Source organism: Mustela erminea, chromosome 10 (assembly GCF_009829155.1).
Source record: "Mustela erminea isolate mMusErm1 chromosome 10, mMusErm1.Pri, whole genome shotgun sequence".
NCBI lineage: Eukaryota > Metazoa > Chordata > Mammalia > Carnivora > Mustelidae > Mustela > Mustela erminea.
This window is the reverse complement of record NC_045623.1, coordinates 46072050-46099735: the sequence shown is the minus strand read 5'-3', so window position 1 is coordinate 46099735 and position 27686 is coordinate 46072050. Positions and strand designations below refer to the sequence as shown.

General features: G+C 40.0%; 1 protein-coding gene across 4 annotated transcripts in view; it reads left to right on the top strand.

The window, feature by feature from the left end:
• Positions 1–27686, top strand: part of ST6GALNAC3 (ST6 N-acetylgalactosaminide alpha-2,6-sialyltransferase 3) — a 529248-nt gene that overhangs the window by 390597 nt on the left and 110965 nt on the right. The gene's annotated exons all lie outside the window — the stretch shown is intronic.

The following is a 27686-nucleotide window of genomic DNA, read 5'->3' as shown; positions in this document are numbered from 1 at the left end:
TCTTCTTTGTTGACTTTTTATAACCCTTTAAAAATGTTCAAGTCAGGGATGTCTGGATGGCTGAGTCAGTTAAGTGTCTGCCTTTGGCTCCGGTCAGATCCCAGAGTCCTGGGATCAAGCCCCACATCAGTCTCCTTGCTCTGCAGGGATCCCGCTTCTTCCTCTGTCTGCCTCTCTCTCTCTCTCTCTATTTCTCTCTGACAAATAAATAAAATACTTTTTAAAATGTTCAAACCATTCTTAGCTCATATGAAAATAGGCCATTGCTTGAATGTGACTGACAGGCTGTGTTCAGCAGACCTTTCCTCTAGTTTAAATTTGTATTTTTTATTACTAGGGTACTTCTGCCAATAAGTATTGGAATAAAGACAATGAGAAAATACATGAAGTAAATAACATATAAGTGATTCTGATTCTGATTTGGACATATGCTGGGTTCAAGTAAGATCACTGATAGCTTCCCTTTATGGCATAGGACCATTTTCACTAAGATATTAAGTGGTTAGTATGATTTTAAGGACTGGGGACCATTCAGCACATTAGTTTTGATTAACATCCCTGTGTTTTTCTTTCTCTTTCTCAGAGGAGCAGTTTGGATACAAGCTTTATAGCATTAGATGCAAATTGTCATTAACACCCTAAACTGAAAATTGTGTTGCCTTTTATGAAAATGAACAGCTGGTCAGCCCCAGACCACTGGCCACCTCAGATCTATTTGTGTTGTGTATCAGTTGCTATAGTATCCTTTCATGATAAAGGTTTTTAAGGCCTTTGTCAATCATTCATCGGGAGGGAAATCCTTGCCAGCAGATAGCAATCTCTTCCAAGGCCAGCGCTGCCTTGGCTTTTGTCTTTCTGTGGACCTGGGAGAGAACCATTCTCCTGGACGACATGATCTAGGATTGTCTTGATCTTTTCTATTCTGGCCTGGGTCCCAAAAAGCTTCCTTGGAGATCTCTGTAGAGTGTCTTTTTTCTTTTCTCCTCCATTTTCCTGACTTTCCCTTTATTTTTGCGTGACTACAGACATAAAGAAAATGGATAAATAATTTTAAAACATACAGGTTCCCCAAATATTTATCACTGCACATGCTTAGAGCAAACTACATTCTTTTCATATAGTCTGGCATGTTTTTTGTTGAATTCCATATTTTATGTTTAAAGAGGCAAATGGAATCATGACCCAAGAGCTGAGTCTTCCAATCCTGCCCTCAGCCATTTCCCTGCCTCCCTGAGAACATGAGGTCAAGCATAGGGACACTCTGGCTGAGGTTCTGGCCTCAAGCCTTACTGTGATCATCTGTGAGCTGGGCTAGACCAGGCGAATTCCTTTTGGGAGGGTCGATCTTAGTATCTAACACAGACTCCGGATCAAATTAAAGCAACCAACTTCCTTCGTACCTTTCATCCTAAGCCTACATTGGAGTCTGGCCTTTGTCACCTCACCCACCCAGGCAGGGAAAGAAGGCTAGCTCGAGAAGAACACATTCATCAGGGAAGAGAAGCCGCTCAAGACCAAGAAGGCCTGAGCACATTTGTTCCTATTCCTAGGTCCGAGCTTGCCTGGTCTGCCTCTCCCAGCCTTCTTGGGGCCCTATGCTCCAGGCGCTCTCAGGACAAGAGCTTCACCAAGAGAGAAAGCACCCTTCAGTCTCCATTCACAGGGCTTATTCAATCATTCATCCACCCAACACAGATGTACTGAGTAGCTATCATGTGCCAGATGCTCTTCTAACTACCGGAGACAAAGCCATGAGTGTGAGGGACAAAGTCTCTGATCATTTTACTCCATACCTTGTTTGGAAGATACCTTCTTTTCATGGGCTCTTTCCTTGATCACTTGAGTTTGGTAGAGAGAGAACTGGCCTGTGACCAAGGAAAATGTCTTTGAACCAGTCTAATCCCTAGTGTGGACCTTTCTGGAAGGATAAGGAGGGAGGAGTATTGAACTACAATACTGCCTACAGGCCCTATGTCTTCATAGGGATAATGGTCTCTCCTTCCTACCTCCTTCCTGGTATCAAAAAGATGTGTAATCATGTTTCATCTCCTAACCTCATCTCATTCCGTTCTGTTTGCCTGGTCTTGGTCTCACTTCCCTGCAGCCTACATGAGGATCTTTAAGTCTCAGCTTACTTAGCCCCAGGCCTGTTACCTGCACATTGCAGGCACCATCTTTATGTTATGCAGTCAAAGAGTCTCATGTGTGGGGCAGGGAAGTTCCTTTGCAGATGTAGACCACCTGTCCTAAATTCTTGCAAACATATCCTTTTCTGTTTTCTGTAGTCCCTTCTGGTTTATTTTCTGAGGAAACTCTTTTGACTCCCAGGCTGAAGCAATGCTTGTCCTATGTTTGATGTATCCAGGTTTTTCCTTTCTGAATGATCTACTGTAGGTAGTTTTTAAGGCGATTTCATTCCTCATTGAAGTCAGTTTCCTTGTTGTATAGTCAAGCCCACTATCTCTAACTCCCATTCAGACAGAGAATGGGCTTTTTTCTTAACCCATAAGACAAAAATGACATGTTACTCCTGTTCTAAAATCAATATACTACCAGTACCCCTTATCTTTTCCAGTCCTGTGCCTCCAGATTGTTTTCTCTGGTCGATCTTCTTCTTCCCATGGTCAAACTTGGGCTCCAGCCCTTCCTGCCGAATACCCCTCAGCACAGTATCAACAGGCTCAAGATGGTTTTCTGGAGACATAGAGAAAAACTGAAAGACTATCCACTCCATGTATATCTCTACATTCCTAGAAGAGATTACTCTAGGAAGTAAGTTTGGGGGGCAGGAGGGTCACTGAAATGCAGAGACAAACAAAACCAACATTCTTCCTTTTTCCCATACCTCACATAGCTTCATATAGTCCAACAAGAGTCTGACTACTCATCATTGGTTTCCTCTTGGCCTGTAAAGAGTCCCCTAGGTATCTTTGTGTCAACCTCTTTGTGTCAAATTTATTGCTTTACTGGTCAACCTACTTTTTAAAATTCACATTTTTAAAATATAACATACTGATCTAAAAGTAGTAAAGTTGTCTGTAGTTCCTGGTTAATAAAAACAACAAAACTGACAGTTTCCATGTCTGTAATTAAATTTGTGAAACTAACAAATAGATATATTATGAAAGAGTTTCTTTACTGATACCAGTTGTGACACCAGTTTGTATTAAATAATGAGAGTGAGAACTTAGAGGATTTGCTTTTCATTGTGGGGGAAATTAACTTAAAATTACTGATCTGCAATAGATTTGCATAAGAGTTACCACTATCAGTAATCATTTAGAATTCATTTTACTCAGATAAATTGGAGTCTCCAGGGATAACAAACAGGACTTATCTTCTTCATTCCTGAAGAAAAATTAAAATAATATTAAAATAATTTAATAAGATTAAAGATTAAACTAATAAATATTAAAATATTAAATAATAAAGATTAAAATAATAGCTGTGTAATATAACTGGATCTTGGACTGGACACACCTTATACATGTGGCTTTTTATATCTGCTCTTAAGTTTTAAGTATAAGCATGAATTAATGCTACATGAAACTAAGAAAATAAGATGAAGTGTAATAAGGATGATGGCTAGGTGAAAGTCAGGAAATCACAGATTTGAAAGGCACCAAAATGTCACCCAGTCCGTTCCTCTGCAGAAGATACATAGTACCTCTAGCTGCTGTCATACTTAATGATCTCTGAGAAAGAAAAAAGATCCTTCAGTAATCAGCTTTAGGAATATCTTTACCCTTTCCCAAATACTAGCCCCTCAAATTCTCTTTATAGCACTCAATTCTTGTCTATGTATATAGTTTAAAATAAGATAATTTGTTAGAGAGGATAGAGGTGAGGAAAACAGGTAATGACTATCCCCTTTTTTAAAAAAGATTTTATTTATTTACTTGACAGATCACAAGTAGGCAGAGAGGCAGGAAGAGAGAGAGGGAGAAGCAGGCTCCCCACTGAGCAGAAAGCTGGATATGGATCCCAGATCCCAGGACCCTGAGATCATGATCTGAGCCAAAGGCAGAGAGGCTTAATTCACTGAGCTTCCCAGGCACCCCAGTATCCCTTTTTATTACCCTGCAAATATGGTATGTAACAATTATATCAACCATAATCAAAACACCATACACTGAATGGGTTCTTTTTTTAAAGATAGATTTATTTATTTATTTATTTGAGAGAGAAAGAGAGACAGTGCATGCACAGGCGAACAGAGGGGAGGGGCAAAGCAAGGTGGGGGAGAAATCCTTAAGCAGACTCCCCACTAAGTATGCAGTTCCAAACTGGGCTCATTCCAGGACCCCAAGACTGCTATCTCAGTTGAAATCAAGAGTCAGTTATTTAACTGACTGAGCCACCCAGGTGCCCATATATTGAATGTTTCAATAGGCTAGACATTTAAAAAAAAAAAAAGTATTATTCTTTTGGTACCTGTTGTTATTATCCAAAAGTAAATACAGACTTAGAGAAGATAAGTGGTTTGCCCAGTTTCACAATTTGTAAGGGAGAGAATGAGAATTCAGACCATTTATTCCAACACTTCACTTGTACCCTTCCTGATTCTGCATCATCATATAATGAACTACTGTGAATCTATTCATGTGCTATAAATCTATTAAAAAAAAAATCTCGTTAGGTCCCCTGTGAGTTTTCTTATCTCTGGATTTATTTCCAATTTCTAACATTTTGCTCCAGTGTCATATTCTAACATTAGTCACTAACAGAGGTGCATGGCAGACTTATTTTAAATCCACATGCATCAAGAAAAAAGGCCTAATTGGAGGAAATTAAGGTGGTTGCAATTTCCTGATGATTAAGCACAAAAATATGTTGCTAGAGGAAGTTGGAGAATTTTCAGTTCTGAAAATCTGAAAGAAAAACACAAAGAAGGTTTGAACAAACTTTAATTTGAACACCCATTTCCTGATTTTATAAAATGAATGGTTTAGAGTAGGTGATCTCCCTTGGGCCTGCCCCAGCCCTCACATCCCACAAGTCTGTAACTTTTGGTAGAGATTGGATGTTCCAACCTTTCAAGGTCTTTTTCGGCTTCTATTTTTATGCTTGAATGATTCTTGACTCTCTTTGGTTCAGCTTCACATTCTTGAGTCCCTTTCAAATGGAGATCTCGTAAGAGCTGTTACTTAACAGTATCCCAAATGCACGATGTGCACAATTAAATACAACCGTGCATTTAGAATCATAGTTCATTATTACTGTGTGTTTGTTCTTCTATTTGATTAAGGTTAAACAACAGGACCGTATTTCCTATTGGGTAGCATTTTAAAGTGTATTATGTATGTGACAGATGGGATCTTATAAATGCATTAAGCGTGCTTATTTTAATATCTAAGCATATGCAAAAGTTCTAGAAATATTTTACATGCAAATGTCTGGGACTCTGCAAGGGCCTATAATAGAAATCCATACTCTGTGACTTCAAAGCTTTAGTCTCGACAACTAATCACTTGGCTATTTCCAAATCAAATTTCTTCAAACAAATCAAAGGCATTTGTCCTACCCAAGAACCAAGTTCTGTGGCAAGTTTGACATTTGAAAATCAAGCTGCTTATTGAGATATTCATGCACTGAAAAAGGCACCCAGAATTTCTTTCAAGGGCTTGAGAAATACCTTTTTACATGCTCCAGTGACTCAGAAATTTGTCAAAGAGAATTTTATCAAATTTCCTTCACACACCCACACAAAACTCACCTTTGCAGTAAGAGCCAGCTTTCAGAATTTCAGCCCAAGAGGTCCTTCATTTTCTGAAAGGTTATGAGCCCCTGAGATTTCCCTTCTTTCGGAGTCATAATCACTGTGTTGCTTCTGAGTTGTTAACAATAACACTGATTAAGAAGAGAGAAAAGGACGGGGCGCCTGGGTGGCTCAGTGGGTTAAGCCGCTGCCTTCGGCTCAGGTCATGATCTCAGGGTCCTGGGATTGAGTCCCGCATCGGGCTCTCTGCTCAGCGGGGAGCCTGCTTCCTCCTCTCTCTCTCTCTGCCTGCCTCTCTGCCTACTTGTGATCTCTCTCTGTCAAATAAATAAAATCTTTAAAAAAAAAAAAAAAAAAAAGAGAGAAAAGGAAGAGACATTCCCCATACCAATATTAAATGGCTTCACGGAGTAGGAATATTTTAAATACCACAGCATCTGTGGTCAGTTGAAGAAAGTGCTCAATTTCCCAGGGAGCAAGCAGAAAAGAAAAGAAGAGAATGATAAATAACTAACCTTTCTGCAGGGCTTCCTACATGCAAGAACTGTGCGAGTTCCTGCACATGCATTGTTTCATTTAATATACCCAACCACTTCCCAAGGAGTAAAAACTATAGTAAAACTATAACATTTTTTACCCATGAGGAACCCGAGGTTCAGAGAAGTGAAATAACTCCATTGGAATCACCTGGACAAAATCCAGGCAGGGTACACTTCAATTTCAAGCCTCTGCTCTTAGCTGCTCAACTGCACTCCTGCCTTCTCTTCCAGAGGAGAAGAAGGAAAGGCCCTGACAAGAAGAGGTAACTAAGGAAAAGGAAGAGCAGGCTGGGCTTCCAATGGACGGTGCTTTGGAGCCCATATTCGTCCCCTTGGCTTATAGGGGCTAGCTCAGAGCCAGCGTTCATAAATGTTTGTTGAATGAATGACTGTATGAATGAATGCAAGGCAATGGAAGACAACTTACAAGGCATTCTGGCCCTATAACCCCCTCCTCCCCTACCCTACTAAACTCACATTCTAGCCCATTCTTGCATCTGTCACTTGTCTGTGATTCTGCAATCCAAACCCTGGCTTCCCATTCCAGAACCAGTGCTGAGCATATTTGTGAAAGGAACAAAATGCCTCTTTGGCAGCCTCTCCCCTTTCTCCTTCCTTGCTGGTACTGCTGCTTCTGAAGACCATGCTGTCCTTGACGCCGCTGCTGGCTGCCCAAAACTCAACAATCCCAAGGTAAAACCCCCAGGTGAATTTTTGTGATCTACTTAACTTCTACTTCCTCCACCCCCGCTGTCAACATTTCAGGCTCTCTGCAAGCACTTGTTTGTTTGCTTATCCGTCTTCTCCTTTTAATGGTAAAATCTGTGAAGATGGGAGATGTGTCCACCTTGTACCTCCAGTTGCCCAGTCATGGTCCGTGGAACAAAGTAGTCGTTTAGTCAACATTTGTTATCTAAATTACTGAAGGAATGGATGAAGGTTTTACGCTGTAAACCTTACTGATCAAGATTTGAAGGTAATTGGATACTGCTACCACTAATAATTTTTGTAGTAATATACTTATTTAAAAGTATTACTATAGGAAGATTTTCCAGAGTTGCACGTGTGTGTGAAACCAGCATGTTACTAATTTATTCAATAAACATTTACTATGTACTTATTACTGTGGTGTTCTAGGTATTAAGATATATAATTGCTGACCATTGTGCAATCAAAATACAATTCTGTCTTTTATCATCACTTTACTTTTTGGGGGGTGGGGGGGAAGAGATTCTCTTTTTCTGCTCCTGGATGAAAATTCTAGTAGGCTGTATAATTTCTCAACTCACTCATGGGTAAAACAGTCCTAAAATGCCTTGAAGTCACAAATGCAGTCCCAACTCAGTAATTTTAATGTCCAGTTCCATGGAATAATCAAACCTCTGAACTTGAGTTAACATTAAGCCTTCTCCCCTCCCCCAGTAGAGTTGTGTGGTCAGAGAGGGCATCATGGGTCTGGGCTTTCTCACCTCTTTTCTCACCTTACAGCTGCTGTTTCAGAGCCCTTCAACTCAGGGTTGAGCATGAGATGGGAGGAAAGTTGAGGGAATAATACCTTAGCCTCAGTAATTCTTACTTGACTCTTGGTTCTTCAGGCCTGATAAGTGGTCCCAGCTTATCCACCTGGATGAGAAAGCTTTCATGGGCCCTTCAGAGGTTCCCACTTGGCTCTTATACTATGCATGTGTTTCTATTCCAATCTGTATGATCTCTTGTGGTCCTTCTCGCAGCCTTTAGGACCTGGAGAGCATATATCCTCGTTGGGAGCCTTCTGAGCCTTATGGGTGATGTAAGAAAATCCCACACTTGTCCTATGACTCACATCTGCTCTGTGGGAAGCATTCACATCCCTACCCTGCCTGACTCTGGGATGATATGATGGTTCCTCAGGGGTTAGGCACAAGTTTTCTGCCTCTTGACCAAGAGACACAGCTCACAGGTTTCACAAAGATCTTTGTGAAGATACCCTCAGCACACTTTGCAGTAGAGATGGTAATGTGGAGTTTCAGCAAAGCAAGAACTTGCTGATGGAATTCCTTCACTCAGCTCCCCCTTGCACCAAATCTAGACCTCCTTGGATTCTCAGAGTGGGGATTAAATGATAAGATACAAGAACTTTTTTTTTTAATCTGCACACGATGTGTTCACCTTGGAAATTCCCACCTATTTTATATTGTAGTGTCTGCAGGCACTTAAGGTCTTCACGTATCATTATATAACATGCGTATTTGTTGTGTGTGTGTGTGTGTGTGTGTGTGTGTGTGCGCGCGCACGCAAGTGCGTGATATAATGATAAAATTACATTTTTCACCTCTCTCTAAAATATATTTTTCCTCTGCCCCTAGATGAAAACTCAACTTAGGTATTTCCATGGTTTTTCTGATACTTCTTAAGTAATAAAAATACTCTGGTCACTTTAAGTAACAAAACACTGTCAGTTTGGTACTTTAAATGTTTGGTCCCATGTAATGGTCAAACCTTCCAACTTCATCCAAAATTATGGTGACTCTTTCTCCTCCCAGTAGGCCCACAACCTAGAAGTGTGATGCACTTGATTTATTTTCTTTTCTTATTCCTCTCTGCAACTAGCTAGCTGCTATTTATAGATCATGTAGAGGTGGAGCAAGAGGTAAGGGGGAGAGGCAAGCTCTTATATGGCTAGTTCTTTGTAAGGTGACCTCATGACCACTGGTCCTGGCCTATATTAAAACCTTTTCTCTCATGGAACACTTTCCTGGGTTCTTTGGACTCCCCCTGCCATCCTCAGTGCCAGAAACCTCCCAACTGCACAGTTGTCTTGATACGGTGATGAAGCATTTTGCTCTGCTTGGTTTCTTATTCCTTCCAAAATCCTGAGGAATGGGTAGGGAGCCCACCCCAGCTTCTATTTTAGGACTTTTCCCATTTCAAAAGTGCTATTAAACAGAAGAGATCTAAAAGAACCTGCATCTGGTTCCTTTGTTTGTATGACCTGTGTTTAATGTAAGGCACATGCTCCTTCAACTTTTGTACCAAGAAACTCAAGGAGACACTTCTTGGGCCATTGTTGCTGCTGAAACTTGTATGTCAGTTTATTACATCTCCCTGGCTATAGGGGACAGATACCAAATTGCCAAGTGACAAGTCAGAGTCTTTTTCTTGATTGTATTTGAAGGGACAAGCATCCCTTTGGGGGAGGGACTTTACAACTTAGCTCTTGTTAAAGAAATTCCATCCGAAGTTCTTTCCTCTCTCAGACCTCTTATATTCTGTGCGGTTGACTTGCTTTGGGTTTTAATTGTCTCCATTGCAATTCCTGCAGGCTGGTCTGTATCATAAATCACATTGGTATCTGATATCTGTGAGAGCTGAGTATTCAGTCAAAACTTCCAATTTAGCATCCTCTTATAAACATAGTTTGATGTGCACAACTGTCCCATGGCGTGTGCAGCATATATTATTATTCCTATTTGCCATGTAAGTAAACTAAGGTTCAGACAAGTTAACCTGCACTATGACTTGTTAGGTTTTCTCACTCCATGGTCTTTGCTCATTTCTTGCCGGCGAGTTAACTTATTGTACTTCTAACAATGGACTGGAGGCCCAGTGAGTTAATGAACAAGAACAATCTTACTGGTGTTCTATTCTATGAGCCTACAGAATTCCCAAGAGACACTTACGCTGAATAAAGAAAACACATAATTCATGGGAAGTAAAACAAAATAAAATGGTAGGATTAATGATGCTTTAGAATAAGTAGGCTTAATTGAGAAAAATAGGCTTACGTCATAAAGAAACAAAAATACAGACCTAACAATATGAACACAGTAAAAATTAAAAAGAAAAAATATCCTCATTACTAAAAACTAAATATCTGATTATATGGTAATAAAAGTTAAATGTGGTTTGGCCACACTTGAAAGGAAACTGATTGGCACTAGCTTATCACCAACAATGAACCCCACCTGTGCCATAGGACGTGTCTTGGGAAACTGAGCTACCCTCCATGTTGTAATATGCAAACCTAACTTAGGCATGGAATTAGCCTTGCTATAGGACTACCCACTGTACAGTATAAAGCAATTAGCAGGGGGAGTATTAAATAAATCTGTTAAGACTAATAAGCACAGAGGTTTGAGAAATTTTGGACTAGTACAGATCTCTTGTAGGGTACCGTCACTAAGTCATTTATAAGCTGTGTTTTATCGCCTCTTCTACCAACTAGCTGATTTTCCTGAAAGGAAGGTTCATCTTCTAGTGCCCTGGGATTGGGGCAGTCTAAGTTGTTTCGAGCTCCATACATTTATTTCACCCTGGGAGCAGGTGAAAGGCATATAGAACAGAGAGTTAACATCTTACTTTTGTTGACTTATCTTTTAAAGTACCATTAGACCTATTTTTATGTATCAGTTACTCCCTATCAAGCTCATTTTTTTTCAATTGTTTGTATCATTCATCAGCTTTGAAAATTGAATGCTGTCTTTGGAAGTAAAGAATGTGGTATAAAACTGCTCGTGCCGGAGGTTTTTCAAGGGGCTGGAGAGGTAGATGCTACCGTATGGGGTGGCAAAGTCAAAAAGACATGGCCTGGAGAGGCACACCAAGTCAAGGGGAACAGACAAGGGGCCATCACTGCAGAATAACCTGTGCTATGGGTTTTGTAAGACAAGGAGCTTCAGGGAATACCAGAAGCAGAAGTGTGATCTTAGTGTGAAAGAACGGTGCCAAACTACAAACTTTGCTTTTGTTCTCACTGCTCAAACCTATCCTCTGCGCCTGATGTTGCACTCTGATCTCAAAGAACTGATTCCTGGTTTTGATTCACATTTCTTAATTGTGCCGTTATTTTGGAATTTCTGATTTTCTAAAATGTGAGCTTTCCTTTACTGTCCTAAAGGAATGGCTATCTCTCTGCTTTAAATGAGATAATAGCTATAGGTATGTTTTCAGCAACTGAGAATAAAAGACAGTGCACACACTGGGTATGATTTCCATGTCTCTATTGTACAGCTTAGTCTTATTTCAAAACATGTTTACATGTATTTATTTATTTGGCCCACTTTGTCATTTCAGCATATATATTAAAGAGAGGAGATGTTGAATTAAGTGGTTCGGAACTTTTTCAAATTGATATCAACAAACGTATTGGGAGGAATCTCCACAATCTGAAAGTGTTTGTGTATAGGGCCATTTCCTTAAGGATATGAGCAGATTCATGTGGGTGTTCCAAAACTGCAGGACTGTCCCGTGTTCACGTCAGAGCTCCTTTGTTATCTTTGCTCAGACCCGAAGTAGAGTTCTGCTGTTTCCATAGCTCTAAATCTCTGAAACTCTTTGAAGTTGTTCAAATAGTAGAATATCTTTCAGGATATCTTGGTGTTTTAGCAAAACCTTGACTCATTCTTGGCAACAGGATTTCTTAACACATCTCTGATGCCATTTTCCTAATACATTTTACATCCATTTTGAGGGCTAAATGATATCTTGACCACATCCTATGCTTTCTGGACTCCATACCATCTTAAATATCTAGCATTCTCATTTCTGACATTCTACTGAGAGAATCCTGTTTTAGGTCAAATTGCTTTTATTTCTTAGAAAATCTTGGTTCTTATAAGTCACTTATGCCTCCTGAGTTGTTTTCTGGTCCATTTGTTAAGTTACAAATATGCAAGTTATATACTTGTATAGAATGCAAGTGTATATTAGAGTTCTCCAGAGAAACAGAAAGAATAGGAGGTGCTTGTGTTTATTTATATATATAGGAATTGGCTCATGTGATTATGGAAGTTAATAAGTCCCAAGACCTGTAGGTGTCCAACTGGAGACCCAAGAGCTGATGGTCTAGTTTCTGTCCAAACCAAAGGCTTGTAGACTTCAGACACAAAATATTGAATCCAGTAGTGGGGGAAAAAAATCCCAGCTTTAAAGCGACCTGGCAGGAAGAGTGCCCTCATGGAGAGATGACTCTTTTTTTCTTCTTTTTCCTATTCAAACCTTCAGCTGACTGCATGCGGCCCACTCAAATTAAGGAGGGTAATCTGCTTTACTCAGTCTGTTGATCCAGTTGTTAATCTCTTCCAGAAACCCTCACAGATGCAGAATAATGTTTGACCAAATGTCTAGGCACCTTGTGTCCTACTCAGGTTGGCCCATAAAATTAACCATCCAGAGTACATACTTATTTAATGGAACTTTTTACTATTATTAAATAATAAAATAATGAAGAGTTAGTTTACTATTATTAGAGAAGATTACTGAACATAACAGTACACTTGTCATAATATTGTTGCATTGGGTAGTCAGATGCTTAAGGGAAACTTTTCTTGTTATGGTTGGAAGGTCAGCATTGGTTACCTTTGTAATCCCAGACTGGCGTGACAAGGTTCTTATGTTAGTCAGAGAAAGTATTGCTAAGTACTATAATAATCAGTCCCTAAATTTTAATGGCTTAATTAAAAAAAAGTTATTTCCCATTTACCTCACAGTCTGAGAAAGGTCAGGAGGCTCTCCTAGGTATCTCTTCCAAGTTATAATATCCACTTATAGAACACTTCCATATGTTTAAATATAGATCCTAAAATCAATATGTATGTCACTTTACTTTGAAAATGAAAGAGATACAAAATCGACTCCAAAATAAATATTTAATTGATTACTGGCTCCTATAAATTAGAAGCTGCATAACCTCGGAAAAATCATTTTTCTTCATTGATGATGTTCTGTGGAGCCCAGGGGGAAAACACAAGTGGAAACAGCAAATTAAATTTTCAAATGTTTTGTTATGAGGGAGTCTTTCTTACCAGAGAGCTTTGAAAATGTGGGCTTGTTAGGCCAATATAGCAGAGGGAAACTTCCGACTAGTTTTAAATTCAAGCACCAGTTGTCCTCATCAAGCTGGGTAACCTCAGAAAACCAGTTAACTGCTCTGGGCCTTTGTTTACCTAATTTAAAACTTGGGGTGTTGGCCACATCATTGATTGAGATTGCTTCCAAATCAAATTTACTGCAGGAACTCCAACTGGATAATCATCTCTTTAGATTTGGTTTACAGAGAAGATCTGCTCGGAGGTGAGGGAAGAAAGTGAAGCCATGTGAAGGGATTCCTCGGTGATCTTGTAAAACAACTCACCTGAACTGTAGGCAGGCACTCTTCAAAACTGTGGGTCCACTGGACACTGACCACAGCCCCAAGAGAGCTCACTGTGCACCATGTGAAGTTCCCAGGTCTCATTTACAGAATGTTAGAGCTGCTTGTTGGTCATAGTGTGCCAGAGACTTCACTGGCAAAGCAGAGGCAGGTGGTGGTTCTGGACCTCTGTCACTATCACAGAGGGGCAGAGAGGAGCCAGACCAGGCATTTTGGCTCCTGGTTTGGTTTCAGTTCTGGATTAGACATTGGCGTTTTAATCTTTACTCATTGGTTCAGTGTGTTAGTATTGTTATATCTCTGAACTCCACATGGAATGCTGATTGGCTTGAATGAATTCCCAAGAACTTGCAGCAGGAGCACTTAGAACCGTCCTGGAGAGACCATGCTATGCCATACACATGCACAGTGTTCTCAGGGAGTCATGCAGACACTACCTCTGAGCCTCCCTTCCTATCGCCATTTTGCTACAACCCCAAGAGAAGCCACCCATCTTGACAGGTTTCCTTTCCTGTGGAGCAAGAGGTATAATTAAATTGTGTCCCAGCAGTGAAGGTTCCTTAATGATGATGAGCCAAAACTAATTGTATTGATTTGTTTATTACTGGCTTAGGAGGCCCATCAAACAAATGGACTGAGACTATTTCCATATTCTTATCTGTTGGGTAAATGAGAAACAAATGACCTCTCCATATGTCTGCATCCCGAAGTCACTGCCCTCTAAGGCTGACTGCTCTGGGGCCGCGGGTGGGAGCTTTGTCCAGTGCCGAAGCCATTCTGCTGTTTGCTGTGAAGAAACTGAAAAGTCTGGGATTCATTCTTTTAATTTTATTTAGGGGGATTCATTTTTAATGATTATAATTTGGAACTTTGCCAATGTGCCAGCTGGTCTGTTTCCTTCGAGGGACCTAGTCATGAGTATTAATAACCCTAATTCAGGATCCTCTGAGGAAGGGTGAGGTCCAGGGTCTGAAATGGCAGGAACTGAGGAGTCACTGACACCACATGAGTTCCTGGCCGGGAGAATGGTGTAACTGTGAGCAGCTGTGGGGGAGCCAGGTGAAGACAGTCCATTGTATCTTTGCCTATTGGATCTTCTCGGTGTGGAAGAGGATTCAAGGAGGGTTTCTGAAGAGATCGAAGGTACAGTCCTGGGCTGGAAACTGGGCACATGTGGAAGAGGATCAAAAACATGGTATCGTTTAGTTTCAAAAGCATGAAGCCTAACTGTGTGTCAACGGAAGGCTGACAAACTGTTCGCTTTCACTGAGGTGAAAGAGCAAAAATAAGTGTGGTCCTTTAGAAAGGTTTAGGAGGACATGGAAAGAAAACCAACATCCCTTGAGTTCACATCCTGCTCCAATTACTCTACTAATTGTCTTACATATACTGTCTCTTTAATTCTCTCGCATACCCTGACAGGTAGGTATTCATGTCCCATTTTAGACAGAGGACAACTAGGGCTCAGATCGTTTATGTAACTTGCCTAAGGATGCGCAGTTAGCATTGGTAGATTCAAAGCCAAGGGAGTCTGCATCAAAGGTATAAATTAGAAGACAAATACACACCTATTTCTCTCCATTATACACTTCCAGTAGAGAACAGGGGAGTTCCATTCAGCACCCTTGCATTTGCAGTATTGAAGAGAATGGCACTTCCTTGCTCTCTCTCAATACCCTCACTCTTCCCAAGGGATGGCCTCATCTAAAAGAGGAGAATATAGAGAGCCTGAGCATCTTTGACCATGTTGGTCAAGGGCAGGACCACAACACAAACCCACTCAGGCCATCCTATGGCTAAGCTCTTTCTCTCTTGTTACCGGTACCCCAGTCTGTCCTGCTCTGCGGGCCTTGGCCCTGTGACTGTTCATCTCTGCATTTCAATTTGCATCTGGTGCCAATCAGAAGCGTGTGATCCCAACAAGATAGTAGAAGGTCCTTCCACATTAGCCATTGATTTCTTTCCATCAGCAAAGCTGATGCTCTATTATGTTGGCTGGTTCTTTCTGTCCTCAATTGTCTAGAACCCCTAGAGAGGATGAGTAATTAGGGTTTCATTTTTGTTTTGTTTTTCCCTCACTAGTCTCTATTACTGACAAGGCACATGGAAGAACTTTCTGAATGTAAGGTCATTAGGAGACATGATAGTTTACAGTGTCTGGGGATGTTTAGGAGGAACCTTGACCAACAGAAGAAAGAGGTGAAGCTCTTTCTTAGACTTGCCTGAAGTTTAAAGTTGGTCTGACAAATTTGCTTTTTACTAAATTACTTTTTATTAAAGTAAATTTAGTAAAAAAAAATTTTAGTAAATATTTTAGTAAAAATTTAGTAAAAAAATTTTACTAAATTTTTACTAAAGTAAAAAATTACTTTTTACTAAATCAAGGTTTTATTTTTGAGAAATCCAACTTCTAAACATACTTCACATTTTATCCCACATTTGCAGATATAAACTACTGTACCATTTGTGTAGACTGGGTAGGGTCAAGAGCCTTTGATAAGCATAGCTTCATTCAATTATCAAAACAGCAGAGAAAAATTGAGGAAGGCAGAAGACACAGTCTTCTCTCTGTAGAGGAGAAAACTTACTGAAGTGACTTGTCAAGGTCACTTGGCTGGTAAGTGGCTAGATTGAGACTCTGACTGCTTTTCTGTGTTTAGACACGTTACTCAACTGGCCTTAAAAATAACAACACTGCACAACAGAAGACATGAGAAAAGCAAGTGATATATTTGATTACATAAAAATATAAATCTTCCATAAAGCAATATTAATTAATTAATCAAACAACACAAGAAGATAAATAATAAGTGGAGGAGTAATTTGCCCTTCTTGACAAAGGTTATTTTCTTTAATAAACAGTAAATCCTTACATATCAATAAGAAAACTATAAACAACAACAACAAAAAATAGGCAGGGAAGATAAACAATTGGTCAATGACTGCAAAAAGATGTTTTAATTTATATGTAATTAGAGAAATACCACTGAGATCATTTTTGACTGACAATTTAAAAGTTTGATGACATGAAATATTGTTATAGGATATGGGGGAAAACCCTTGGTGGGAGTATAATTTGAAACAGCTTTTCTGAAGGGCAATTTGACAATGTTTATTTAACCTCTTAGTAATGCTCATAATATCTGGTAGGGTGTGAAAATAGAATCCCATTACCAGAAATAAAGTATACGGAGAGCCCAGAAGATGTGTTTGATCTACCCATTGGGTCACTTATTAGACTATAGGGTCCAGCTTAGAAAAATATCAGGAAACCTCTTCTCTGAGCTCCTTTGCTATGACCTCTCTTACCTCCTCTTCTCATGGTTCTTTTCCTTCCCAGATGGTCTTTTTATCTTTCTAGTTTTCCCCCAGATTTGCAGCCTCCAGATTCTCGATTCTATTAGTCCTCCTTTGGTCCTGGGTTAGTCCTCTTGTGTCCTGGGCGTCAGCAGAGGGCAAGGGGCCTTATGGACTTCAGAGTGAAAATATATAAGACAATATAACATCCCCCTTGCTTATTTTGACCATCACTTATAGTTCAACTCAATAGAAACTTCCTCTTAGCAAACAAGGGAGAAAATAAAGAAGGAATAGCAAATCTATTGAGCTAGAATATAAATTCACCCAGAAATTACACTTGGCGGAATTTATTCCGTAGACATACTTGCAAGAGTGCATGAAGATATGTCTGAAGAAATAATTAATCTGAGGCAATATTGTTTGTAATTGCAGAACATAAAGTAGAAATGGCTGTCAGTAGTAGCAGAGTAAACCATAGTGCCTCTCTGTTATGGAGTACTAGGCAGCCCTTAACATTAGATCTTCCATCACACTTTCAAGAAGTCTTCTATACTACAAGGCATTCTGTATTTCCCAGTGTGAAGATTTTAGTTTTTAAACACCGGCCAACTTAAACGTACATGTTTGTAGAATTACAAATGAAATTATTAAGTGTCTACTTATATTTATTAATCTAGCTGCACATTCACATTGAAGATCATATATCATATAACATATTACTTTGGAAATATTGCTACTTTCTGCATTTCTAGAATCAGTATTATTCAAATGTTTCACATGCATCTTTAACAAATGGGAGCTCTTTTCTGAGTCATCTAACACATATTTTTTCAGTGTACATTTGACTTATTTCCATCTGTTACTTGAGAAGCAGCATTTGTTGGCCCATAGATGATGTTCCAGTAGAAATCTTATCCTAAACCACAAGTCCCAGTCATAGAACGTGAGGAGAATTGTTTTGTATCACTCATCCTGTAAGGGATATATGTAGGTTTTCACAGAACAGTTGCTTATTCTGTTGCTTATTAAATGATCATCTCTGAACGGCCCACTTAGAATCTCAAGCTTGAAATTTTGAGTTCTTACCCCCAGTAATGAAGACTAATCTGCGATAAATTTCTTTGCCCTCTTTAAATGAATCCGATAGATAACGTCAGTAAGCATCTGGAAGTGCTGGTTGACTGTTTCTTTCAGGCTAATGCATCTTTCCAAACAACAGTCTTCTGTTCAAGTTAAGCAATAAGGAAAACCTCTCACCATTTGAGAGAATTTGCAAGAACCCACAGATAATTGTCCTTTTTTTTTTTTTCCCTGAAGGATAATTTGGGGACAATAGCTGTAGCTTTTACTCAATCATTTGTGGAATATATATATATATATATATATATATATATAAAGATATGAGAAAATATCCAAGTAAAAGTAGGGTTGTAGTAAAAGAATGGTTGTAGAATCATATTTACAGTGAACCCAAGTGCACAAAAGGAAAAGGTGACACCAGTAAACATATATATGTAATCGTATGTGACCACATATTTGTACACGTTTTCTGTAGTAATACATAGTGATTACTCCTAGGGTGTTGCGAGAAGTCCCCAAGAGGAGGAGGAAGACATATATTTTCCTTTTTTACTGTTGTTCCAGTGTTGGCAGTAACATGTTAAGTGAAAATTAATTTAAAGTGTGTTCCTTTCCTTTTCCTCTCTCCCTTCTGCCTCCTCCTTCAAGCTGTTTCTTATTTGGAGTTTTGCTTGCTATTACCTTGAGCCAGATTTAATCATTGACCTCCTGGTGGAAAAGGCCAGAACCTGTTCAATGACTCTAGCCTGTTTCCCATCCATCCTCCACCGTAGGCACTTGCCAAGTTACAAGTTACATATATATGTAACTTGTAAATCCCCAAACACATGCACGATGCTCTGCAAGGCAAATGATTCATTCAAAAGGCATGGTCCTTATCCCAGGAGATTAGACTCCAAGTCACACAAAAACCATTCTGAGTTTTTTCGGGTGCTGAAACAGCAGGAAAGGAGGTCAGTTTGGGGAAAATTGGCTGGAGGAAGCAAATTTTATGAGATGAGTAGAGGAAATGAAAAGAACAAAACACGCTTGATGAACAAGCTAAATGCAGTTTTTTTTCCAAATTAATGACACCAAGGATAGAGAAACAGGATATCAAGACAGCCTAAACAAGTAAGCTTCAACAGTAAGACAGGAACAAAGCTACAGAAGCTTTGGCATGAGAGTGAAAAGAAAAGGGCATCAGTGTTTAATGAGTGCGTGCTAGGAGATGGGAGCCTTATTGGTTTTGTTCTATATGAGAATTCCTGGCTAAGAGTGCCTAAACAGTACAAATTTCTTTTTCTCATATAACAAGCAGTCTAGATATTGGCAGTCACTGGAATTGATTGAGCCAATCAGTGAAATCAGAGCTTCTGATCTGTTCAGCATCTCCATGATGCTTTTGCTTCCTTAAGGTTCCCACAGTCTGAACCAGCTGTGGCAGGGTCAAGAATCACATCGTCCCACAACACACTTACAGATCTTGAGCCAAAGGGGGACATGGTGCAATGTTTCTCCACCTGTGGCTCTTTTTTTTTTAGGGAAAGATATCTTGGCCATAGTTGTGTCACAGGTTCACCCTACCCCAAGGACTGCATCTACATATTTGAGAGCAAGAGATCTCTCCCTGACACCTAAAGAAAAATCAGAGCTCTATTAGCAGATAGGAGAATAACCATGGTCTTCAGGGAAATGACCAACAATGTCTGCACATTCTTTAATCCTCTCAAAATACTGATTGAGGTTAAGTATTATTTTTTAAAGATTTTCTTTATTTGAGAGAGAGAGTAAGAGAGAAGAGCAGAGGAAGGGGCAGGGGGGAGGAAAAAGCAGACTCACCTCTATGCAGAGCCTGACCCAGGGATTATGACCTAAGCCGAAGACAGACACATAACCGACTGAGTCACCCAGGCATCCCTTCACCATATGAAATTTAGGAGGGCACAGTTTAGCCCATAACATCATTGGACAGAAGAAACTGAGGAGAGGGGTGATTAGAAAACTTGCCTAAGACCACAAGATCTCCAGGTTTGTTTTATGACAATCTTATGTTCTTCCCACCATAACACAAGAAGACAAAAGTTAATATATGAAAAATAGGGTGAGTAAACAATATCATAATATTCTTAATATGTATGACTGAATGTATAGGGATATGTGAAAAATACACGTGCAACTAAAACATTTGAAATAGTATCTCAGTGTAGATACAGTTTAAATTATAATTGTAGATCCAATAATGCGTAACGGAACGTAAAAGCTAAGTATGCTTTAAGCTCTATGCACTAAAATAAATAAAGCCAGTGAAAGAATTCAAGGAATGGGGCAGAAAGAATCAGAGGCCCACCGAAACAGTATCACAAAGCAGAATTTTTCAAGGGTAAAGCCATCCAGGGTGCTTTAATTACATCTGCAAAGACCCTTATTTCATAAGGTCCCATTCTGAGGTTCCAGGTGAGCATTTTTTAGGGGGCCACAATTCAACCCGCTACAGTATTGAATAAATATCTCGAGTAATGAATGAATATTCAATGTGGCTTCACCATATTTAGTATGAATAGTTATGCATTCATAACAACATGAAAGTAAGCTATATTTAAAAGCATACTGAAATGTAAATGCAATAGGTCATAAAATAAAGATTCTGATCTTATCAAGAAAAAAGAAAGAAATGTAAATGCAGATGAAACATTCGCAGAGCATAGAAAACACAATAATGGATGCTGGAAGAACATTTAGATGCATATGATAGAGGGTATGTTGCCCTTTCACTGTCTGGAGTCTTACATTGGAAAGAACCTAACATAATTTGTGTTTCATTGGCATAGCAGATTATGTTACTCTGAGATTTTACGATTCCTGGAGTTGTATTATTTGCTCTTTGAACTTCTCTAAGGTATTAAGTCATACTACCTATTAGTATTGATACAAGTATTCAGTGATTTTAAAAAGACTTTGACTATAGAGAGAGATGTTCTGATGTGGGAAGCATTTTTAGTAGGATCACACCCGCTGCTGTTCTTCTCTAGCTTACTTTATAGTGGCCCTTTTTCAAGAACAGAGGGCTGAGAAGCCTCTCGTCCTTCCCTCCCATCCTGTAACCTGCATAGGAAACTCAACACAGCCAGTGAGGAAGTGTGTGTCAAGCACAGTTGTATGAAACAGAAAAGAATTCTCTATCCCAAAATGCGGCCGAGTATTTCCTGGTACCTAGAAGAAGCATTATTTTTCAGTAGTGTTGTGCTAATGAGTCAAGAAATGGGCAGCTGAAACTTCATTGAAAAACTGAGGGTACTAGGTCAGATAACATTTGGACATGTAATCAAACTAGCGCTTGTCCCTTCCTCATCAACTGTTGACACCACGGGCAGTGGTTGTTCTTTACTTTATTAATAGAGCCCAACTCTGACAGCTAGACTGGGCCCCAAATCAGTGAGACTCAGCCAGTCTAATCTGAGAATCGTATTTCCAAAAAGGCAAGGACTTCCATAAATTTGGGTGGAGAATCACCTGCATGTCCCTGGAGAAGCCGGGCTAATCCCCCTGGCTGGGCATTGCTTGGAATACCATATCGGATGTTAAAAGCACTGAAAGGAGAGCTCAGGATGGAGGGCCCAAGGCTTTGCTGTCGTGAATCTTGCACCTTTGCTAATCTTAACCATCAGAAATAATTTTAAGATGGACATGGGGCGCTGCATGTGCAGGGGAAGAATCCGCACCACTTAATTTCAGTGCCAGGCACAGTGTTGATTTGACTGTTTGTACTTGTCAGTTGCTGCTGAGGGCGACCTCCTTATTTAACAGCAGAGGGAAAAATGAAATATGTTCGGCTCCTACCTTGAGACATAATCATTATTTAATAATGCGCTGTGTATGAAACATGGGTTTTATTTGACACATCATATGCTAATAAACTCCAGAGTGTTGCGGAGTCCTTGGAAACGGAGCCGCGAGAGCTGGGTGGTCTTCTGCTTATGTTAGGTAGTACCTTGCACCCGGCTGAGTCTCGGGGCCCTTGCAGATCTTTATTAGCTGATGTAAACAGCAACTTCTACTGCTGAAATATGACAGAAGTTCAACAGTGGTGGATTAACATCACATTAAGAGGGAGTGAAGAATGGAGACCCTTGTCACAGTAAAAAGGAATCTGGGTCCATCCTGGGAAAATTGTAAATGAAGTGAAAGATTCCTTACACAAAATCCTCATCTTTCCTTTAATGGTCCCTTTCTTTCTTTCAGTGACACATGTAAACAGAGGTTCATTGCCCAGCGCTGAGGTTACCAGTATAGCAAAACCCTCCCTGATTGTGTCAGTCCCATAGACCTTCCCAGCTCATTCTTTAAGAATATTATTGAGCAACTATTTTGTCTGATGACATTGAGGATATATGTGGGATTATTCTAAAACATTTTTCTTTCCAAGGATCATTTATAATTCAAGGAGTACTGCAGTGTCCTATTCTAAAAGAGAGACTAATCATCGGGATTTTAGGTTCAAGGCAGGTGGCTTAGCTGGTGAAAAAGAGGAGGCTGCAGGCAATTTGGCTAAAGAGATTTGGATTAGGGGACAGCAGTCGGATTGTGTCATAAAGGCAGTTGGCTGCTGAAGGCAGATCCTGGACAAACGACTACGAGTCAGGAGAAGTAGGTATATACGAATGCTGATACAGAAGAGTGGAGCCTTGCAGCATGCATGGACAAGAACAGAAACAAAGATTTAAGGTGAACGTTCTTTTGGAAATACTGAAAAATGACATGCTGTTGTGCCCTAGCAGTATGTCTTAGGAAGACGCAGGCAGGAGTAAGCAAATTGCCTTTGTGATTCATTATTTGACAAACAAAACAAAACCTAAAATTCTGGGCAGTCCAGGGCTGTGTCCCTCAGGGGCAGCTGCTGGTGTTGATCCTGTCAATTCCAAGTAAAGAGGAGGTGGGGCCGGAGGGAGAGAGAGGTGGCTGGTAGAGAGGGTATGTGGGTTCCCCAACCTGTGACACAGCTCAGGAAATACCTTGGTGGGAAACACTCATTCATTCCAGTTCTTTCTGTTTATTAAACGGCTTCATTAAGATACAACTCACATGCTAGGTCATTTGCTCACTTACAGCATACAGGTCAGTGGCTTTAGCGTATTTGGAGTTGTACAATCATCACCGTAATCAGTTTTAGCATATTTTCATCATCCCCAAATGAAGCCCCACACCCCTTAGCTGCCACCCTTCAGTCCCCTAGCCCCCACTAGTCCTAGGAAACCATTAATGCACCTTTTGCCTCTATGGATTTACTTACTTTGGGTATTCCATATACATGGAATCATACAATTTGAGGTTCTTTATGACTGGCTTCTTTTACTTAACATGATATTTTCAGCGTTCCTCCATGTTACAGCAAGTATCATTCCTCTTTGTGGCTGGGTGTGTGCATGTATCACATTTTATTCATGCATTCATTGCTCAGTAAACATTTGGGGCATCTCTACTTTTGGTTATTGTGAATAACGCTGCTGTGAACATCCGTATACAAATTTTTGTGTCAACATGAGTTTTCATTTCTCCTGGGTATTTGCTTAAGAGTGGAATTGTTGGGTCATATATGAACTCTATGTATAAACTTTTGAGGAAGCCTTAGGACCATTTATTAAAGAAGCTATATCAATTTTACTTTGCAGCCAACTTTCCAATTTCTTCTCATCCTTACCAATACTTGCTATTATCTGTCATTTTTAGTGTAGCCATCCCCATGGATTTGGAGTAGTATCTCACTGTGGTTTTGATTTGGATCTTCCTCATGGCTAATGATGTGGAGCATCTTCTCATGTGTTTATTAACTCCTTTCACTTCTTTATCTTGACTAGCAAACTTGCCTTAAGGAGATTTGGCCCAGGGCAATGGAGATGTGATGGCAGAATGGTTTCAACACTAAAGTCTGTGAATAGAAGAGCCCCTAGACTCTCTGCAGAAAGACCTAAGAAGGCTGCATCATGTTTGAAGTTTGTCACTTGGGCCCTAGTATTGCTGAAATGTGACATCCAAAAGTCTCCCACCAGAGCTTGTGCTGCTGAGAAAGCCATCCAGAAGAGTCCCTAGAAAGGAGAATGAGGGAGGGAGAAGGATTCCACAGCAGGGGCCAGCCAGGGGCTGAGCTGGACCCCAGATTTCTAGGACAGTATCAGGTAACAATATCCCCTGGTGTCCTTTCATTCTCCCTATTTTATGCTCTAAAATAGATTTTGGGGTACAGTATCATCTTTACATTAATGAAAAGTTGAAAATCTTCAGATGATGTCTGAGACATCTCATTTAAGAACCAGTTAGAAAGTGTTTTGGTTCACTTGTTTGTGGAGCATAACAAATAGCATGGAGGACAAGGGGAGTTAGAGAGGAGAAGGGAGTTGAGGGAAATTGGAAGGGGAGGTGAACCATGAGAGACCATGGACTCTGAAAAACAATCTGAGGGTTTTGAAGGGGCGGGGGATGAGAGGTTGGGGGAACCAGGTGGTGGGTATTAGGGAGGGGCAGGGATTGCATGGAGCACTGGGTGTGGTGCAAAAACAATGAATACTGTCACACTAAAAAGAAATTTAAAAAAAATTAAAAATTTAAAAAATTTAAAAAAATATTAACAAAAAAAAGGAAAAAAAAGAAAGTGTTTTGGTCGTATAAAAATGTACTGAATTGGCAGGATAAGCCAGATGGTAAGCATGGAGCATCCGCTTAGTAAGGACAATGTGCATTAAGAATAAATACTTTACCAAGTAGGACAGAATTTTCAAGGTCTGAGGTCCTGCTAATGTAAGAGTCTAAGATTTGAACAGCTTGTCATTTTTAAGCTCATTAAGAAATGGGAATGTCATTATTTATTCTGGAAAGACCAACAGAGTTATTCTTCAGTCGTTCATATAGCATGAAATTATTTGAATGCTGGTGGACTAAGAAACTGTCTTTCATCACTGAGTGCAGCCTAAGGCAGGGGAAAAAAAAAAAAAACAGGCGAACAAAAGAGTAAACACAAAAGAGAAGACGAAGAAAAGAGATGAGAACAGTTGCTATCCAGTATGCACTCAATGAATAGTTCCAAAAATATTGCAGGAATTCAGAGAACTGGCTTGGGTGAAATTGACCTTTATATTAAGAATAGACAGGAATTTATAATATTGGGATTGTTGGGGATGGCACTACAGTAATATTTTGGTTAGAATCATTTTAAATAATGAGGATCCATCCTTACTCTGACACTTTAAAATGTAGGGGCAGTCCTTGAGGTACTGGAGCTACATCAAAGGGAACAAATACGCTGGAAATTGTTTGTACCAATGAGATTTGAGTAAAGGGAATGTATTAGTTTCCCATTGCTGATGTAAGAAATTACCACAGACTTAGTGGCTTAAAACAACACTAATTTATTTTCTTGCAGTTTTGGAGTTACAAGTCAATTCCTAACTCTCTTGTCTCCCTTTTTTTCTTTTATAAAGATCCTCGTAATTGCACTGGGACTGAATAATCCAGGATAATCTCTCCATCTCAAGATCCTTAATTTAATTACAATTGCAAAATCCCTTTTGCCATGTAAGGTAACATATTCACAGGTTTTGGAGCTTAGGTTGTAGACATCTTTAAGGCCATTTTTCTACCTATTACAATGAAGAAAGGATTTTCTCAGCCTTTTGAATATCAGCCTGAAAGTGGTAGAGAGTGGATTTCTCTTGCAAGAGAGAAGCTTGACTCTCCAGAGCACAGTTAAAAATATGGTGGACAGGGATGCCTGGGTGGCTCAGTGGGTTAAGCCTCTGCCTTTGGCTCAGGTCATGATCCCAGGGTCATGGGATCGAGTCCCGCATCGGGCTCCTTGCTTGGCAGGGAACCTGCTTCTCTCACTGCCTCTGCCTGCCTCTCTGCCTGCTTGTGTGTACTCACTTGCTCTTTCTCTCTGGCAAATTTAAAAAAAAAAAAAATATATATATATATATATATATATATATATATATATATGGTGAACGGTCCTGATATGTCATCTGCAGCCAATGAAATCATAGGCCTGATAGCACTGATTTTCCCATATCAGAGTAAGAATCACAGCATAAATATGTAGGACATGATTTAACTCACAGCATGCCAGAAGCTCTGGACAGAAACTTTGGGATGGGTGTTCACACTAAGTTTAATTTACTTACATTTGGAGGTATGATCTTGAGCTAAAAATAGTCTGTGTAAGGTCTTGTGGGTTTTGGTTCCTACCCTTCACCAAGAATACCTTGAGGACTATATGCAAGGTAGTATGCTGAGTGCTAGGGACATTAACACAAATGAGAGAGACCCAGACCTTACAATCTGGTTGCCAGGGAGAGCACATATAATCTCAGAATATGTCATGATCAGAATAGTAAAAAGCCATGGGACTCGAGAGACGGGCACTGAAGAAAGGATGATCCAAGAAATGGGAGCAGAAAGTGTGAAGGGGTACTGAGAACCTGGGGGGATCCGGCAATAATAATACCAAATAGTTTGTGTGGTGTTGACTATATGTCATTCGCTGGGCTAAAACCTTTGTTTCTATGAACTTGTTTAATCCTCATAACTCAAGTCTGGTAAGTAGACTTTCCAGACGGAGTTTCTCAAACAACTCTCCACTTCCCCTACCTATTGCTACCACTCTAGTTCAGGACATAGAGCCTTTCTCCGAACTGGTGTCTTTGCCCTCTTCTCTTATCCTACACAGAGTGATCCATTTACAAAATAAATCTAACCCTGCAACTTAAAGCCCTTCAAATCCTGTCTGGAATAAAATACGTTCCTTAACTCTCCATTTCAAAGCCCTGTGGAGTCTGACCTCTTCAACCTCTCCTCAGTCCTCTCTTTCCCTATTCCCTCTTATCGTCGACAATGCAGAAAGAGTGGATTCTAGCCAAGGCAGGCAGTTGTGCTCTTACATGTCATGGACCTATCTCCATACCTCCCCCCCACCACGTAAATCCTGCTGTTGTTCAAGTGTCACTGTAAAGGCCTGCTCCTCAGGACTTCTTTGCCAGTCCCCGCCATCCCCACCTGTGTGCAGCTCCCCTGCTCTTGTCTCCCATGTGCCCTGAACCTCCAGTGCCCTGTGCCTCCAGTGGTCATGCCTCTGATCTCGCCAGGAGATTTGAAGGTTCTTTAGAGCAAGGACATAGAATTTTCATCTTCGCTTCTTCAGCCCTTGGCCAATACTTGGCATATAAATGCCATTTGGCCAATGTTTGTTAAATTCCACTAAACTGAGCAGAAGCCATCTCTCCCCTTCATGTGGCTCTGCCTTTTTGACATTCAGAGAGTGGCACTACAATTGTGGGTGATTCAAGGACACTTAAAAATGGAAAGGGCTCCACATCGAAGGCCTCTTGAATGTAGTGAAAATGAATATCAAAATCAATATGCCGTTCAGTTTAGGGATATGAATAAATGATTTCAATTGAATTGAATTTTCCTCTCTACATTAAGTGGTGGAACAAAATGAATTATTAGATAACATATTCGAAGTAATAGCTCTCTTCTGACTTCTCCTACAATTTGTTTTTACTTCTCCTACAGACCTACGTGCTATGTGTCATGGCAGCCTGAGTACTGTTTATCTCCCTTAACCTCCTAAAGGGCAGAGACCATGCCTCAGGTTCCAAATTTGGAATGATTTCCTGGTGTCAGTCTCTTCTTTCCTCTGTGCTAACATAGCATCATTTCTTTTTCTTTAAATGATTGTTTTTACATGGAAACATCACAGTTGAATATTATGACTTTTGAAGGGGAAGAGTTGAATAATATGAAAAACAGAATTTAAAAATGTGGAGGATTGCCTCCATTTCTCCTTCAAACCCACACCACTTCCCATAGGTAACCTCTAGAAAGAGTCTAGCCCCTTACCTATACACATATATACACAGGCACGTACCCTGACTTTCCTAGTGTTTGTTCT